The sequence below is a fragment of the Tupaia chinensis genome, unplaced genomic scaffold (genome assembly GCF_000334495.1).
Source record: "Tupaia chinensis unplaced genomic scaffold, TupChi_1.0 Scaffold000018_1, whole genome shotgun sequence".
Lineage (NCBI taxonomy): Eukaryota > Metazoa > Chordata > Mammalia > Scandentia > Tupaiidae > Tupaia > Tupaia belangeri.
Window position 1 is genome coordinate 2,281,446 of NW_006159448.1, and position 4,722 is coordinate 2,286,167.

General features: G+C 38.3%; 1 long non-coding RNA gene across 2 annotated transcripts in view; it reads left to right on the forward strand.

Annotated features, from left to right (window-relative positions):
* Positions 1 to 212: 212 nt before the first annotated feature.
* The window catches only part of LOC102480880 (uncharacterized), a 39,804-nt gene continuing 35,294 nt past the window's right edge, over positions 213 to 4,722 (forward strand). Inside the window, exons 1-2 of one of the 2 annotated variants that reach the window (XR_333210.1) lie at positions 213 to 236; positions 1,123 to 1,278. This is a non-coding gene — a long non-coding RNA (uncharacterized LOC102480880). The other variant, XR_333209.1, reaches the window with a different exon arrangement.

Below are 4,722 nucleotides of genomic sequence, written 5' to 3' on the forward strand. Positions count from 1 at the left end.
AGGATAGAAGTCCAAGATCAAGATGTTGTCGGGGTTTTGTTTTTAGTTTTGGTGCCTGTTTCTTTAGCTTGTAATGGCCATCTTCTTCGTTTGTCTTTACATAGTTGTATTGTCTGTGTCCTAATCTCCTCTTCTTTTAAGGACCCATCTTATTGGACCAGGCCCATTCTAATGACCTCATTTAACCATTATTACCTCTTTAATGGCTCCATCTCAAAATCCAGCCATATACTGAGGTACTGGATCTTAGGATTTCACTATATGAATTTAGGAGGTAACAATTAACCCATAATAGCACCTATGCTTTTACCTGTAGTTTTGGTGGCCGAACACATTTGTAATTAGCACAAGTGTGATTGTTGTAATTTGTCAAGGACCATTCCACTTTTGGTAAATTTAGAATGATTTTTTACTTTTTTGGAAATAGATAGTATAATGTTCTTTCTGCTAATTTGTCACATTGTCTGGTGTGAACTCTCACGAAATTATTATTGTATTATTGCCTTTAAACGTGGATACTTCTACAAATCTGGGAAAGTTTATAGTAAATAGAGCAAACAACTGTCATCTGAGGGCTCTTTAGTTCTATGCTGAGACCTCAATTTCAAAATGTTATGAAGTATAATAGGGTGAAAACTAAGATACAGTTACAAAGAGACCCAAAAACATAATCTCTGAAATAAATAGAATTTTTTTTTTTTTTTGGACTAGTAGGTGGCATGGTAGTTCAGGCACTGGATCCCACATGATCAACTATGCTGTTAAAGTCCCAGACCCAGCAGCTTAAAAAACATTCTGGGTTTGTGTGCATGTGTGCCCAAAATCCTGAGAGGAGAATAGAGGAGAAGGATTTGTGGTGTGGCCATTTCCCTCTGGAGGGGGGTGTTATTTCTCACTTTCTTTCTCTCTCTCGCTCCAGCAAATGCTTGCATCCTATAGCAAAATAAAATTAAAAAGGTACAAGGTGTACACTTGGGATCCTGGTCATGAGGAGGAGGAGATCCTGGTCACGAGGAGGAGGAGTTGGAGGATGTGGCACAGGGAGGGGAAATGGATGCCAGAAACAAGCTGAAAGATGATCATGGGAACAGCAGTAGTAGTCACGTAAAAATCTTTTTACAGAAAAAACGACTAGAATGTCTGCCAAAACGTTCAAGTTTACCGAAAGAGAAGCACTATTAGAACACTAATGAGAGCTCATGACGCAGTCATCCTTTTGGATTTCTGTTTTAAGTATGTGCGGACCTTCACCTTTGATCTCCTACCCTGCATCACCTGGTAACCATTTCCCTTCAAAATTCCATTTCATTTTAAAATTTTAATGTAAAAGTTGTAACATTTCATCTCTCAGAGTGTAATATGCTGATTTCCTCAGAGGTACCCCTTTGATAAATTTGCAAAACCATCTTCATTTTCTATACTCAAATACATTTCAGTTTTTAAAATAAAATGTGACCTGTGTTTTTATACTAAATAAGTAAAAAAATAAATAAATAAATAAATAAACAAATGAAGTATTTTCTTGGTTCAGGTTAGTTTTGCTCCATATAGCCATTCAAAATGACAGAGTGCTTCCATCTGTTTGTTCTCCCCTCATCATATAATCCTGCCTCATCAGCAAGGTCCAAATTGATCATAGGTATGTCTATATTCCAGTTTGTGAGGAATATTAGGAAAACACAGCAGTGAACAGACCAGGAAACAAATTCATCACTTTCCTCATTGTTCCACTTGAGGACAGAAGTTTAACTGCTTTTTCCTGTTTCCAAAATTCCTTCCAGAAGGCCTGAGGTGTGCCATGCTCACAAATATTAACAGGCCATTTTGGCTCACTTGATAACAGGACTCTTCCTACGTCCTGTCCCTGGTATAGTATATTTGCTTGGTCACTCATATTTCTGTTTAGAAATAAACCACCTTAATTATTATTTCTGCAGAGCTGGTTATTTCGGTCAACACATTGGTAAGAATTTAGTCTATGGTCACCTCTAGCTGCCCTGGAGGCTGGGGAAAATGTAGTCTTTTGAGCAGCAGTTTGTCCAGCTACAATGAAAGAGGGGAAGGATTAACTCTGCTGGGCAGTTAGTGGTCTCCTATGCATATTAGAAGTTCTAGTATTGATATTATATGTATGTTGGCAAAATGGCAACATACTTAATTTTCTGTGGTGTTTCCTTTGCCTCTAACCTCATAGCAATTACACCTTTCCTGTTTCTTTGGACATACACTCTTGAACTTTGTCAGCAACTAGGACATTTACTTATGGTGGAAGATAAATAATGAGACTCTATGTTCTTTTTTCTTTTTTCCCAGAAAATTTCCTCCCTCTGTCTCTCCTTATCTCTGTGTCTCTGTCTTCCTCTCTCTTTTACTCGCTCACACACACTATTTTCTCTTTCTCCAGGGTATCATATTGCCATGTTCATGTGGAGAGTACCTGTTTTCTTTTCAGCTCAAAGCTAAAGCAAGAGTTATCTAAGCTTGAGTGTAATATCACTATGCTGTTGGTTTACCATCCAACTGGGACTGTGTACAAATGAAGCAATTTTCTCTTTCGTTCATTGTACAGAATTCACAGATTGACAGGAGTGATTGCCAGTGGAGGAAACAAGAACTCAAACAGACGTAGAGCAGGCACACTCTAGCATAGTTTAAATTTTCCAGAGACAGTATTTGCTGTGGTACTCGCAGCATTTCCTCCCTTCCTTGTCTGGACCGTTATTAGTGTCCTGACAGATGCTTTTCTTTAAATGTACCTGCTGGGTGAGAGCTGCTATTATGTGAAATGCAGGTGTGCTGGGGTTTCCTTGGGAGATTAAAAAAGATTGTGAGTATAGAAAGTTGGTAAAAGATGTACAAACACTTAAAATGTTTTCTTTTTTTTTTTTTTTTTTTTTTTTTGTCTCTACACTTAATCCTTGAGGAAAATCTTGGTCAACAGTAGTAGTTCATGTCTTTAAGAGCAAAATGACAAGGCAGCTTCCCCCTTTATTATTGAGAATACACAGTTATACTAGGTTGTTCAGACTATGCAACCCCTTAGTTCTACATATGCCTGAAATGCATAATGACAATGAAGATGGAAAGTGTCCCTTCCTGGAGGGGTCTCCCCACCACAATATATCATTGATCACATGAACTACATTTGCTTTTATTCTCACTCGACCATGCAAAACTCATCCATGGAACAAACAAGATGATGCATTACCAAAGCCCTGTGCTGTCCCTTTCTGAAGTGATCTTTGGACACATTTGTCAGTTCTACCCCCTGGTGGAGCAAGGTGGCCAACAGAGAGACTCTGTGGCCCAATACACTCTTTTTTTGTTGTTGTTTTTAAGTTACAAAATTGCCTCCATAGCAGATAGTTTTTCAATTATTTGAAAGAAAAACTTCAAAATTTTCTGATGTGCCTGGTTGCCATGTTATTTATACTTCATTTTTCCTTTCTATTTGCCCTATGAGGCAAGAGTTCAAATATAGAGGCTAGTACCTGCGAATAGACTGTAATTTAAAATAAGAGGTGGGAGAAGCTACTCCTTCAGGGCAGTATGAATTTAGCAGTAGAATTTACAGAACTGGAGGGCACTGTAAAAATCCACCTGGCTCATCCTGCCACCACTGCGTAGTGTCATCTTCAACTGATCATGTCACTGGCCAGCCAGAGTCAGTAGTACCAAAGGAGCTGCAATAGTCAGAGCTGTGCAGCAGGGTAGCTGGCATTTTACCCCACATCACAACACCTGAGCTGTCTCAGAGGCTGGGTCCAGGGCTGTTCTCTGAACTGGCTGAGAAGAGGAGGATGCAACTCTTGGGGCTGCACCCTCTTCAGAGGACAGGACTTGGAGTCCAAGTTGTCATACAGTATTTTTTCTTCTGGGTAACTCCAATTTCTAGAGCAGTAATCCTCATACATTGTGTTACTGTGCACTTTATTCCAAACACAGATATTCAGATTTATGTGAGAGGTTCTGCATAGGGAGCTTAGGGTTAAATCTGCATTTTAAGAATCTTCATATCTCTGGTGGATTGGAATCTTATGGACTAGAGTTTGAGAAATGTTGGAGAGAGAGAGAGAAAGAGAAAGAGATAGAAAAAACCCTGAATATAAAAACCATGGTTCCAGATTTTAACAGAATGAAATTCTGTGAATTATCATACCCTCCAATTTGTAGTTGATATGTTGTAGCATCTAAATTATTTCCCAGAGACTGTTTAAAAAAAAAAGAAAGAAATGACTGTTCTTGTTAATGTAACCTGATGTGTACTAGGTGACTTAAATCAAGATACATTCAGGAAAGAGCAGTTATAACTTCTTTTGCCAGTCAATTAGTTCTTAACAACCTCATTTTTCAAGAAGTTCTTGGTTAGATCCAGCCTAAATCTCTCTCAGCCAGAAGTTTAAACATGTGATGAGCAGGGTGGAGAACAAGAAGTCACAATGAGTTTTTTGTAAGTTTTAAAACTTTAATTGGAACTTCTTCAGGCAGAATCATCCCATTTTTCACATCTTCATCAGTCTTTAGTATTTAGACCTGAGTCTTTAATAAAACTTCATGCCATCAAGCTGGGATTAGGAAGAGTAATGCAGAGGGAACCAGGAGGCTTGCTTTCTTTTTATAAAACTTCATGCCATCAAGCTGGGATTAGGAAGAGTAATGCAGAGGGAACCAGGAGGCTTGCTAACTTTTTATATAAAAGCATATATATATATATATATATAT